Raw genomic sequence first — 14,740 nt, 5'->3', positions numbered from 1 at the left:
CAATGAGTAAGCAATATATGCTTTAAAGTGGACTTGTAGGATTTGAAAGTATTACTTGTTACTTATTTGACACAACATCAGAAACTCCATATGAAGATGTTCTGCTTCTGGGGAAAGATGCATGGATCCTAGGGTGGTCATATTTCATTAAAATCCAGGGGATTTAATAATTTTGCCATCAAGCATGTGCCACCGCTGTATTACAACCTTTTCCTGCCTTTGAGGCAGTGAATCTGTTGGACTTTGTGCCTTTGCTATGAACAAATGACTTGTACTAAGAGGTTTTCTCACATAACATAGGATTGAATTTTCAGTCACACCTTTACCAACAGGAATGTGCCCCCTTGTATGTGGGGTATGGCTTTAGTATAGTTGTATTAATCCAAGAGCTTGTTGATGCTCTTAAGCCTAGGGTCCTTTAAAATAGGTGAGTTGGATTTTAGTGGTGTGGGGAAGTTATTAGTAGGTAATACCCTGTAAGAGGAAAACCAGATTCCAAAGCCTGGAGATTCTATTCAGAACACAGTTTATCTAGAAGGAGGTCTTATGAGACCTGAAGATTGCTAAGGTATATAGGAGGGAATATCATAGATTGAATTGATCACTCTTAGGGAAGAAGGTGTTACAGACACAATGAGTGATTGTTCAACTTCTGTAGTACTTCAGCACCTGAAGGATAAGGCTGGAGTTGCATTTAGAGGAGAGTGACAGTTTGGTTTCTAAATTTCGGGTTTTTGGCCTCTAGGGTAGTTTATGTTGAGCCCAGTTACATAGATATCAGAACAGGATTTTGGTAAGAATGAAGGAAAGTTGTTTTGTTTTGAAAGGAGTGTGAAGATGCTAATAGCTTGATATTTTAGTACAGAGTTTACATCCTGGACACGCTGCTCTTGAGCATGTAGCACTTCCAAATGCAGGGCAAAATGAAATGTGAAGAAGATGGTAGGAGTATCCATGACAGGGAGGATTGTGGCTGCAATCCATTGTTGCCCTGTTAGAAGAAATTCTGAATGCACTATGAATGCTTGTATAGTATCTACATGGTATGTTTTCAAATAAAAGATTAAAAGTTCTTAAGTGACTCAGTGACTATTAAGTATATAAATTTGTTCTCTTAATTTATGGGTCAAGTTTTCAAGTAATCCATGGAAGTAAAAGTTTGACTTTCAGTGTGTTCATTTCCTATTGCTTCTATAACATATTACTACAAACTTAATAGCTTATAACAACATAGTTTTTTAAAATCTTAACAGTCCTGGAGATTAAGAGTCCAAGATGATTATCACTTGGCTAAAATGAAGGTGTCAGCGGGGCTGCAATCTTAGATGCTCTGAAGGCACAATCTGCTTCTTTGCCTTTTCCAGCTTTCTGGAAGCTGCCTGCATTCCTGGACTCATGGCTTCATTCCTCCATCTTCAAAGTCAGCAATGTTGGATTGAGTTCTCACACTGCCATCTCTGGTTCTCCCTTTTCTGTCTTCCTTTTCCACTTTTAAGAACCATTGTAATTAGATTGAGCTCACTGAGATAATCCAGGATAATATCCCTATTTTAAATCAGCAATATTTTAAAGATTCCATTTATTGAGACAGGGTCTTGCTCTGTTGCCCAGGCTGGAGTGCAGTAGTGCGATCATAGCTCAGTGTAACCTCGAATTCCTGGGCTCAAATGATCCTCCCATCTCAGCCTCCTGAATAGCTAGGACTATAGGTGCTCACCATCACACCTATTTAATGTGTGTGTGTGTGTGTGTGTGTGTGTGTGTGTGTGTAGAGAGAGACGGGGTCTTGTTGCCCACGCTGGTCTCAAACCCCTGGCTTCAAGCAGTCCTCCCACCTTGGCCTCCCAAAGCACAGGGATTGCATACATGAGCCACCATGCCCAGCCTAAATCAGCAATCTTAATTCCCATATGTCTTGTAACACAACATATTAAATTTTCAAGGATTAGGATGTGGACATCTTCGCAATGCCATTATTCTCCATACTTCACATACTCAATAGTAAATGTTAATGGAAATCTACCTCAACAACAAAAAATGCAGGGTGGTTCAGGGCTGAGACCCCTGGGAAATGAAAGTTTGGATAGCTTTACTAGGTAAAGAACTGAAGTAAATAAAGCTTTTAAAATTTTAGCTGAAGTTGAGAGAAAATTATAATTGGTAATTGAAGAGCTCAGACCTTGAGACAAATTACAGAAACAAAGACTATTGTTACTTTGCATATTTCTCTATGTTTATCATACGGCTGCTTTTATTTGAATATGTGTACTTTTTTTTTTCTATCCTGGTTCTTATTTTTAATTTTATGCACAACTTCATGGGAGATTAACTTTACTTGTCTTTAGGTAAGACAATATTCAATGGGCACCTGACTGAATTTGAGGAATACTTAATGGATCCCATGATAATTGCAATCACTGGAGAATCCTGGTCATCTGACTTTAGGTAAGAGTGAGCACTTCACTTACAAGAAGGATTGATGTATCATGTTAGGTAGAAAACGTTGTTTTGCTGCTGCAAGGGAATTTTGATGTGTGTCAAGGAGTTCATGAGGCAACCAAGAGGGTAGACTGTGCCTGTTATCAATGTATTGCACCTCACCTTCAAATTCACCTTCAATACATGCTCAGCGATAATGGACAGAATTGCTTTAGGCATTTCTCCTTTCCAGTAAACATATGTTGTGCTTTCTCAGTAGTGAGCACTACAGCTGCATTCCAAGTGGAAGGGATTTCTGCTGTTTCCAGTTTGTGGTAGGTTAACGGTGTGGCTGTGAGAGTATTTGGTGGTGCACTGTGCCAGCCACAGACCCAGAATGTGTGGCTTCTGATGCCCTCACAGCTCCAGCCTGGTCTGGTGATCACTTTGCTATTGCCATCTTTACATGGACACCATGCACCTGCACCAGTGTCCTGACTCCCTCTGTTCCTGAGTCCTTCCCGGTTTGGTATTCCAGTTCTTATAACATCCAGCTCTCCTGACAGGATATGGTACACTCTAGGCCTCCTGCCACACTAGCACTCCCAGTTCCTCTGTATGACCACATACTTGTCCATTGACTACAGCCCTGCCTATGTGCTAGAGGGTTACCACTGGGGATCCCACTCCCTCTGCATGCTCTTGCATCGAGCGCTGTCTGGGGTTTGCCTGCATCCTAACTGTGCCTCATCTGCCCTCTGGAGGGTTGCTTCCTGTTTGCTCAGTGACTGCAGAACAGGTCTGCCTCAAACTGGCTGACTTTTCTGCAATCCATTGGACTGCAACTACAATAGACTTTCAGCAAGATCTGAACCTTAGCCCTGTAGATTGGGGCACCTTTCCAAATTTGTCCTTCCTTGGGTACTCTCCCTCAGTCTTTGGATATGTTGGGACTTAGAAAACAATACCCCCAAATGAAGGCCTCAGAAGCAAAAGTTTTTCTTTGACATCCTGCCCTCCTGTCTCAGTGCCATTCTCCCCTGAGGCTAGCCATAGAAGCTAGAATCTTACTTCCCCAAGGTGGGTCATAGAAACCAGAACCCTTTTTCCCCAAAGCCAGCATAAATGCTAAAAATATTACTCTAATTTTCCCTCTTCTTTTCTCTATAAAAACTGGCAATAAAGAAATTATCTGACCTACCTTGTTTGACTGTAGGTCACGAGACTCCCATTCCAGAGAGGGACCTACCCCATGCTCAGAGAGGCCAGGAACAATCTAGATAGTGAAACTTTGCTGGATTTTCCCACTCAGTCTATTAGCATTAGACCATAACTTTTTGTCCAATCATATTTCTACACAGCTCTCCATACATTGTTGAACCTAAGCATAAAAATGAGCAATGTCTCCTGTATGTTTGGGCCTTTCACTCTGAAGGCTCTCATCTATATATACATTAAATAAATGTGTATGACTTTTCTCCAATTAATCTGCCTTTTGCAAGTTGATTTTTAAGCGAAACCACAAGGCCAAGGGCCTTGTCCCCTACAGAAACTATATAGATTTTTTCTTATAGATACTCTTACCATAGTTTAATAATTCCTTATATTAAAATTCTCCTGTTTAAATAGTTTCTCTCTCCTAATTGGACCCAGACTGATATGGAGGCTGAGCATATGAGATAGTCTAGCTATAATATTCCATTTAGAGACTTTAATGTGGGATCTTTTGTTCTGATTTTATTTAGTGTTATATTTTGATGTAAAGCAGCGCCAAGAATGCTGGATTCAGAATCACAGGACTTTAGTTGCTTCTGTAACGTCTGAAAAGAGCTGAGATATTAATTGAGCACCTCCTATTTTCATGCTTCATCTGCTATGTGGATGACAATAAGGAACACTAAGAGTTTTATGGGGTGACTGGAGATCAGTTTCACATGTCAATGACAGGGACTTCAGACATCACTCTCTACTGTCTATGTTCATCTCCTATCAACCTGCTTACATTTCTACTCTGTGTTGACCTCACCCAGTAAAAAATATTTCAAAAGAGAAGCCTTAGAAAAGTTTGTTTCTATAACCTAGCAGGGTGGTGTATTTCCCCCAATGTACATCTGAAAGTTTTATATCTGAGATTACTGGTATTCTAGGCACAGCTGACCCTTGTCCTGGAATAATTTAGCCAACACATAAACGTATTTTCCAGTTTTTCTGCTAGAAATACAGCCAGGCTACTCTTTCAATGTATCAGTAAGATTTCACCGGAGAAACAACCAACAGGATGTGTGTGTGTGTGTGTGTGTGTGTAGAGAAAGAGAGAGAGTGATTTAAGGAATTGGCTCATGTGTTAGAGCTGGTGTGATGATTTATGCATCAATGTGGCTGGGCTAAGGTATGCCCAGATAGCTGGTAAAACATTATTTCTGGTTGTGTCTGTGAAAGTGTTTCTGGAAGAGATTAGGATTTGAATCAGACTCCGTAAAGATCAGGCCGAGCGTGGTGGCTTATGCTTGTAATCCCAGCACTTTGGGAGGCTGAGGCAGGTGGATCACTTGAGACCAGGAGTTCAAGACCAGACTGACCAACATGGCAGAGCCCCGTCTCTACTAAAAATACAAAACTTAGCTGGGTGTGGTGGTGCATGTCTGTAATCCCAGCTACTCAGGAGGCTGAGGCACAAGAATCACTTGAACCAGGGAGGCAGAGGTTGCAGTGAGCCAAGATTGCACCACTGCACTCCAGCCTGGGCAACAGAGTGAGACTCTGTTTCAAAACGAAAAAAAAGATGATGCTCATCAATGCATGTGAGCATCATCCAAATTGTTCAGCACCTGAATAGAACAAAAAGGCACAGGAAGGGCAAATTTGCTCTCTGCTAGAGCTGGGATATCTACGGTCTCTTGCCCTCAGACATCATTGCTCCTGATTCTCAGGCTTCAGACTCAAATTGGGATTTATGCCATTTACTCCCCTCATTCTCAGGCCTTTGGGTTTGGACTGGAACTACACCATTGGCTTTCCTGGGCCTCCAGTTTGCAGATGGCAGATCATGGGACTTCTTGGCCTCCATAATCACATAAGCCAATCCCTTATGATAAATGTCTATCTATCTATGTATCATCTATTTATCTATCATCTATCTCTTTCCTATTGGTTCTTTTTCTATGGAGAACCCTAACTAATACAGCTAGCAGTCTGGATTTTGTAGGGCAGGCCAGCAGGCTGGAGACTCATGAAGAGTCAGTGTTGCAGTCTTGATTCTGAAATCCACAAGGCAAGCAGGCAGGCTGGAAACTGCAGTAGTCCTAAGGCAAAATTTCCTCTGGTAACTCAGGTTTTGCTCTCAAAGCCTTCAACTGATTGGATGAGGCCCACCCACGTCATCAAGAGTAATCTCCTTTACTTAAAGTGAACTTATTGTAGATGTTAACCATATCTACAAAATACCTTCACAGCATCACCTAGATTACTGTTTGATTAAATAACTGGGGACTGTACTCTAGACAAGTTGACACATAAAACTTATCCTCACATGTATTATTTATTTATTTATTTTATTATTTTTTTTAATTATACTTTAGGTTTTAGGGTACATGTGCACACTGTGCAGGTTTGTTACATATGTATCCATGTGCCATGTTGGTGTGCTGCATCCATTAACTCGTCATTTAGCATTAGGTATATATCCTAATGCTGTCCCTCCCCCCTCCCCCCACCCCACAACAGTCCCCGGAGTGTGATGTTCCCCTTCCTGTGTCCATGAGTTCTCATTGTTCAATTCCCACCTATGAGTGAGAACATGCGGTGTTTGGTTTTTTGTCCTTGCGATAGTTTACTGAGAATGATGGTTTCCAGTTTCATCCATGTCCCTACAAAGGACATGAACTCATCCTTTTTTATGGCTGCATAGTATTCCATGGTGTATATGTGCCACATTTTCTTAATCCAGTCTATTGTTGTTGGACATTTGGGTTGGTTCCAACTCTTTGCTATTGTGAATAGTGCCGCAATAAACATACGTGTGCATGTGTCTTTATAGCAGCATGATTTATAGTCCTTTGGGTATATACCCAGTAATGGGATGGCTGGGTCTAATGGTATTTCTAGTTCGAGATCCCTGAGGAATCGCCACACTGACTTCCACAATGGTTGAACTAGTTTACAGTCCCACCAACAGTGTAAAAGTGTTCCTATTTCTCCACATCCTCTCCAGCACCTGTTGTTTCCTGATTTTTTAATGATGGCCATTCTAACTGGTGTGAGATGGTATCTCACTGTGGTTTTGATTTGCATTTCTCTGATGGCCAGTGATGATGAGCATTTCTTCATGTGTTTTTTGGCTGCATAAATGTCTTCTTTTGAGAAGTGTCTGTTCATGTCCTTTGCCCACTTTTTGATGGGGTTGTTTGTTTTTTTCTTGTAAATTTGTTTGAGTTCATTGTAGATTCTGGATATTAGCCCTTTGTCAGATGAGTAGTTGCAAAAATTTTCTTCCATTCTGTAGGTTGCCTGTTCACTCTGATGGTAGTTTCTTTTGCTGTGCAGAAGCTCTTTAGTTTAATTAGATCCCATTTGTCAATTTTGGCATTTGTTGCCATTGCTTCTGGTGTTTTAGACATGAAGTCCTTGCCCATGCCTATGTCCTGAATGGTATTGCCTAGGTTTTCTTGTAGGATTTTAATGGTTTTAGGTCTAACATTTAAGTCTTTAATCCATCTTGAATTAATTTTTGTATAAGGTGTAAGGAAGGGATCCAGTTTCAGCTTTCTACATATGGCTAGCCAGTTTTCCCAGCACCATTTATTAAATAGGGAATCCTTTCCCCATTTCTTGTTTTTGTCAGGTTTGTCAAAGATCAGATAGTTGTAGCTATGCGGCATCATTTCTGAGGGCTCTGTTCTGTTCCATTGATCTATGTCTCTGTTGTGGTACCAGTACCATGCTGTTTTGGTTACTGTAGCCTTGTAGTATAGTTTGAAGTCAGGTAGGGTGATGCCTCCAGCTTTGTTCTTTAGGCTTAGTATTGATTTGGCGATGCGGGCTCTTTTTTGGTTCCATATGAACTTTAGTTTTTTCCAATTCTGTGAAGAAAGTCATTGGTAGCTTGATGGGGATGGCATTGAATCTATAAATTACCTTGGGCAGTATGGCCATTTTCACGATATTGATTCTTCCACCCATGAGCATGGAATGTTCTTCCATTTTTTGTATCCTCTTTTATTTCATTGAGCAGTGGTTTGTAGTTCTCCTTGAAGAGGTCCTTTACATCCCTTGTAAGTTGGATTCCTAGGTATTTTATTCTCTTTGAAGCAATTGTGAATGGGAGTTCACTCATGATTTGGCTCTCTGTTTGTCTGTTATTGGTGTACAAGAATGCTTGTGATTTTTGTACATTGATTTCGTATCCTGAGACTTTGCTGAAGTTGCTAATCAGCTTAAGGAGATTTTGGGCTGAGACGATGGGGTTTTCTAGATATACAATCATGTCATCTGCAAACAGGGACAATTTGACTTCCTCTTTTCCTAATTGAATACCCTTTATTTCCTTCTCCTGCCTGATTGCTCTGGCCAGAACTTCCAGCACTATGTTGAATAGGAGTGGTGAGAGAGGGCATCCCTGTCTTGTGCCAGTTTTCAGAGGGAATGCTTCCAGTTTTTGCCCATTCAGTATGATATTGGCTGTGGGTTTGTCATAGATAGCTCTTATTATTTTGAGATACGTCCCATCAATGCCTAATTTATTGAGAGTTTTTAGCATGAAGGGTTGTTGAATTTTGTCAAAGGCCTTTTCTGCATCTATTGAGATAATCATGTGGTTTTTGTCATTGGTTCTGTTTATATGCTGGATTACATTTATTGATTTGCGTATGTTGAACCAGCCTTGCATCCCAGGGATGAAGCCCACTTGATCATGGTGGATAAGCTTTTTGATGTGCTGCTGGATTCGGTTTGCCAGTATTTTATTGAGGATTTTTGCATCAATGTTCATCAAGGATATTGGTCTGAAATTCTCTTTTTTGGTTATGTCTCTGCCAGGCTTTGGTATCAGGATGATGCTGGCTTCATAAAATGTGTTAGGGAGAATTCCCTCTTTTTCTATCGATTGGAATAGTTTCAGAAGGAATGGTACCAGTTCCTCCTTGTACCTCTGGTAGAATTCGGCTGTGAATCCATCAGGTCCTGGACTCTTTTTGGTTGGTAAGCTATTGATTATTGCCACAATTTCAGAACCTGTTATTGGTCTATTCAGAGATTCAACTTCTTCCTGATTTAGTCTTGGGAGGGTGTATTTGTCGAGGAATTTATCCATTTCTTCTAGATTTTCTAGTTTATTTGCGTAGAGGTGTTTGTAGTATTCTCTGATGGTAGATTGTATTTCTGTGGGATCGGTGGTGATATCCCCTTTTTCATTTTTTATTGCGTCTATGTGATTCTTCTCTCTTTTCTTCTTTATTAGTCTTGCTAGCGGTCTATCAATTTTGTTGATCTTTTCAAAAAACCAGCTCCTGGATTCATTAATTTTTTGAAGGGTTTTTTGTGTCTCTATTTCCTTCAGTTCTGCTCTGATTTTAGTTATTTCTAGCCTTCTGCTAGCTTTTGAATGTGTTTGCTCTTGCTTTTCTAGTTCTTTTAATTGTGATGTTAGGGTGTCAATTTTGGATCTTTCCTGCTTTCTCTTGTGGGCATTTAGTGCTCTAAATTTTCCTCTACACACTGCTTTGAACGTGTCCCAGAGATTCTGGTATGTTGTGTCTTTGTTCTCGTTGTTTTCAAAGAACATCTTTATTTCTGCCTTCATTTCATTATGTACCCAATAGTCATTCAGGAGCAGGTTGTTCAGTTTCCATGTAGTAGAGCGGTTTTGAGTGAGTTTGTTAATCCTGAGTTCTAGTTTGATTGCACTGTGGTCTGAGAGACAGTTTGTTATAATTTCTGTTCTTTTACATTTGCTGAGGAGAGCTTTACTTCCAACTATGTGGTCAATTTTGGAATAGGTGTGGTGTGGTGCTGAAAAAAGTGTATATTCTGTTGATTTGGGGTGGAGAGTTCTGTAGATGTCTATTAGGTCTACTTTGTGTAGAGCTGAGTTCAATTCCTGGATATCCTTGTTAACTTTCTGTCTCGTTGATCTGTCTAGTGTTGACAGTGGGGTGTAAAAATCTCCCATTATTATTGTGTGGGAGTTTAAGTCCCTTTGTAGGTCACTCAGGACTTGCTTTATGAATCTGGGTGCTCCTGTGTTGGGTGCATATATATTTAGGATAGTTAGCTCTTCTTGTTGAATTGTTCCCTGTACCATTATGTAATGGCCTTCTTTGTCTCTTTTGATCTTTGTTGGTTTAAAGTCTATTTTATCAGAAACTAGGATTGCAACCCCTGCCTTTTTTTGTTTTCCATTTGCTTGATAGATCTTCCTCCATCCCTTTATTTTGAGTCTATGTGTGTCTCTGCACGTGAGATGGGTTTCCTGAATATAGCACACTGATGGGTCCTGACTCCTTATCCAGTTTGCCAGTCTGTGTCTTTTAATTGGAGCATTTAGCCCATTTACATTTAACGTTAATATTGTTATGTGTGAATCTGATCCTGTCATTATGATGTTAGTTGGTTATTTTGCTCGTTAGTTGATGCAGTTTCTTCCTAGCCTCGATGGTCTTTACAATTTGGCATGTTTTTGCAGTGGCTGGTACCGGTTGTTCCTTTCCATGTTTAGTGCTTCCTTCAGGAGCTCTTTTAGGGCAGGCCTGGTGGTGACAAAATCACTCAGCGTTTGCTTGTCTGTAAAGTATTTTATTTCTCCTTCACTTATGAAGCTTAGTTTGGCTGGATATGAAATTCTAGGTTGAAAATTCTTTTCTTTAAGAATGTTGAATATCAGCCCCCACTCTCTTCTGGCTTGTAGAGTTTCTGCCGAGAGATCAGCTGTTAGTCTGATGGGCTTCCCTTTGTGGGTAACCCGACCTTTCTCTCTGGCTGCCCTTAACATTTTTTCCTTCATTTCAACTTTGGTGAATCTGACAATTATGTGTCTTGGAGTTGCTCTTCTCAAGGAGTATCTTTGTGGCGTTCTCTGTATTTCCTGAATCTGAATGTTGGCCTGCCTTGCTAGATTGGGGAAGTTCTCCTGGATAATATCTTGCAGAGTGTTTTCCAACTTGGTTCCATTCTCCCGTCATTTTCAGGTACACCAATCAGACGTAGGTTTGGTCTTTTCACATAGTCCCAAATTTCTTGGAGGCTTTGTTCGTTTCTTTTTATTCTTTTTTCTCTAAACTTCCCTTCTCGCTTCATTTCATTCATTTCATCTTTCATCAGCGATACCCTTTCTTCCAGTTGATCGCATCTGCTACTGAGGCTTCTGCAATCTTCGCGTAGTTCTCGAAACTTGGCTTTCAGCTCCATCAGCTCCTTTAAGCCCTTGTCTCCATTGGTTATTCTAGTTATCCATTTGTCTAATTTTTTTTCAAAGTTTTTAACTTCTTTGCTATTGTTTTGAATTTCCTCTCGTAGCTCAGAGTAGTTTGATCGTCTGAAGCCTTCTTCTCTCAACTCGTCAAAGTCATCCTCCATCCAGCTTTGTTCCGTTGCTGGTGAGGAACTGCGTTCCTTTGGAGGAGGAGAGGTGCTCTGCTTTTTAGAGTTTCCAGTTTTTCTGCTCTGTTTTTTCCCCATCTTTGTGGTTTTATCTACTTTTGGTCTTTGATGATGGTGATGCACAGATGGGTTTTTGGTGTGGATGTCGTTTCTGTTTGTTAGTTTTCCTTCTACCAGACAGGACCCTGAGCTGCAGGTCTGTTGGAGTTTACTAGAGATCCACTCCAGACCCTGTTTGGCTGGGTGTCAGCAGCGGTGGCTGCAGAACAGCAGATTTTCGTGAGACCACAAATTCAGCTGTCTGATAGTTCCTCTGGAAGTTTTGTCTCAGAGGAGTACCCGGCTGAGTGAGATGACAGTCTGTCCCTACTGGGGGGGTGTCTCCCAGTTAGGCTGCTCAAGGGTGAGGGACCCACTTTAGGAGACAGTCTGTCCGTTCTTAGATCTCCAGCTGTGTGCTGGGAGAACCACTACTCTCTTCAAAGCTGTCAGTCAGACAGGGACATTTAATTCTGAGGAGGTTCCTCCTGACTTTTTGTTTGTCTGTGCCCTGCCCCCAGAGGTGGAGCCTACAGAGGCAGACAGGCCTCCTTGAGCTGTGGTGGGCTCCACCCAGTTGGAACTTCCTGGCTGCTTTGTTTACCTAAGCAAGCCTGGGCAATGGCGGGCGCCCCTCCCCCAGCCTTGCTGCCGCCTTGCAGCTTGATCTCAGACTGCTGTGCTAGCAATCAGTGAGACTCCATGGGCATAGGACCCTCTGAGCCAGGTGCGGGACACAGTCTCCTAGTGTGCCGTTTTCCAGGCCCGTTGGAAAAGCGCAGTATTGGGGTGGGACTGACCTGATATTCCAGGTGCCGTCTGTTACCCCTTTCTTTGACTAGGAAAGGGAACTCCCTGACCCCTTGCGCTTCCGGAGTGAGGCAATGCCTCGCCCTGCTTCGGCTTGCGCACAGTGCGCTTCACCAACTGCCCTGCACCCACTGTTTTTGACTCCCTAGTGAGATGAAACTGGTACCTCAAGCAGAAATGCAGAAATCACCCGTCTTCTGTGTCGCTCAGGCTGGGAGCTGGAGACCGGAGCTGTTTCTATTCGGCCATCTTGGCTCCACCCCCACATGTATTATTTAAGTCCAGAAACTCAGAGTGCCTTAAGAAAAGCATGAACAAAATGGTCAGTTTTGTTAAAACACACCGTGTTTTGTGTTATAATCCTAAAACATTACAGGATAAGCAGATTCTTAGGAAAAAAATTTCAGTTGGACAATATTAAGGACAAAAAAACCTACAAAAACCCACTTCTTGAGGAAATTGTTCCTTAGGCTACTTAGAAAAACTCTCAAACAGCTATTCAGTTTCATTATTGCAAAAACTATGATTGTCTTACACCAGTCCATAAAACTTACTACATAAAATTGGAAGTTTTCCAAGAATGAGCATTTTCTTCTGATAGACATTCTTCCTAATTTTCCTTCTTTAATTCTACTTCTATGCATAACCAGCCCCTGATGCTTCTCTAAGGCATCTGTGCAGGTCTGTCTGGAATGCTAGCATCTGTAACATTCACAGCCAAGGTTCTCAGGGAAAAACATACTCCCTTGCCTTTTCTGCACATCACAAAGTTTCCTGTCACTGAAATGCAAGATATATATATATATATATACACACACACACACACACACATGCATATGCGTATATGGGATACGTATAAGGAGCGATAGGTAGATGGCAAGAAATGGCCATTGCTTTTCTGTTATTATTTCAGACAGTGGAAATGCTAAAAATTAAGACTGTAGACTAGAGTTGAGCAAACTATGGTCTGTGGACTAAATCTGTCTGCTGTCTGTTTTTGTAAATTAAATTGTATTGGAACACAGCCATATCAGTCATTTACATATTGCCTAATAATTCATTTAGATATTGTCTAACTACAACAGCAGAGTTGAGTAGTTGTGAAAAGGCCTACAAAAACTAAAAGATGTACTATCTGGCCCTTTAAAGACAAAGCTTGCCAACCCCTTCTTTAGGCGATCATCCTGCTAGTGCTTAAAATTCCCCATTAGGAAGATATCACTTGGGAATGTTCCCATTGGCAAAGGGAAAAGCCCTGGATAGATACAATACTCAGTGTTCATGAGGTGAGATGCTTTTCTCCTCCAAATTAAGCCTATGGTAGAAAGAAAAATGGTTAGGAGGAGGGAGAAAGGAAGTTGGGGCATTGAGAGATGCATCAGGACAGAGTCTGTGAGTATCAGAGGGTGTGGTAGTGAACACGATTTACCCATATAGGATACATGCAGAGAGTAAGGAACATGGGATGGCAGATTTGTATGAATACCATTTTCTGCAACATCTGGCAAGAACAAGCCCAAATATGAGAGAATGGCATGGAGAGCACTACACTGAGACTTTGGACCAATACCAAAAAGATAGAGAAAAGGTTCCAGTTGAAGTGAATTCAATTAACCTCAACAAGGATTAATTGAGTACTTCATCTATACTAGCAGACAAAAGGTGGATAATCTAGCTGAGAATAGAAAGCTTGATTCATTTCTGTCAGTGGGGCTACGAACCTTGAAATAATAGCATCAACTTAAACTGCACCCTCTTTCTCAACCACCATATAGCCAATCAATCATCTGTCTCTTCTTTTTCACTCATTCCCAGTGCTACCCCTCTAGACCAGACTGTAATCAATCAATTTAGTCAAACCCTTTGAGTCTATGATGTATACATGAAAATATAACTGATGACACCATACAGTGCCAAAGAGAGGCAAAAGACATTGAGAGTGATAAAATTCCAGAGGAAGGAGATTGCTGTGGCCTGGGTTCATTAGAGAAAGCTTAAAGACAGACATGGCAACTGAGTTAAGCCTTGAAAGTTGCACAGAATTCAGACATGTCGGAAAAGGGCATCTCAAGTGAAAGGGTAAGTCTACCAATGGTATAACATGTGGAATGCCTCATTCTCATATTACGACACACAGTGGCACTAAAGCAGAACCTAAAACTCTGCCCTCTAAATAGGAGGTAAGCCATCAAGAACAGTGACCAAACCCCCACCAAGCTGAGTGATCACTAAAGAGCTGGCTGAGAATATTTAGATTGCTCACTTACATTTAATTAATGTGAGAGGATGTGCTGATTAATGGTCTCTTGTATCCAGGGAGACTGCTACTTATGCTAAAGATAACATAATTGTGTGTGTAGGAGAGCAAGTGACACCCCATCTACATTCTCCACAAAACAGTGTCCCAGTGAAACAAATCCAACATGAAGAAATAAAGTGGCGTTTGTGCCTACATTGAGACAATAGTAAGAGGTTATACAACTCACTTATAACTTTGTGAAATTCTTCAGAAATGAATATAATGTAATTCACTTCTGGTTTCTTCAAGTCTGTATCAATTTATCCACCACAAACCACAAAATATTCTGCAAAACCAGTAGGAAAGCTAAGTCTTGGAAAAACCTCTCATTTGCTATATCTTTTAGAAAGTAATTCAATCTAAAGAGCTGAGCCACTGTTGAATAGAAATATGATATCTCTGCACTTTCCTACCTGTATATGACGTATACAGCCATTCCTCAGTGTCCGTGGGGCATTGGTTCCAGGAACACCCCCACCTTGCAGATACCAAAATCTGTAGATGCCAAGTCCCTTGTGTAAAATGGCATAATATTTGTGTATTACCTATGTATATCCTCCCATACACTTTAAATAATCTCTA

This window comes from Nomascus leucogenys, chromosome X (assembly GCF_006542625.1).
Source record: "Nomascus leucogenys isolate Asia chromosome X, Asia_NLE_v1, whole genome shotgun sequence".
Lineage (NCBI taxonomy): Eukaryota > Metazoa > Chordata > Mammalia > Primates > Hylobatidae > Nomascus > Nomascus leucogenys.
This window is presented reverse-complemented; position numbering follows the sequence as displayed.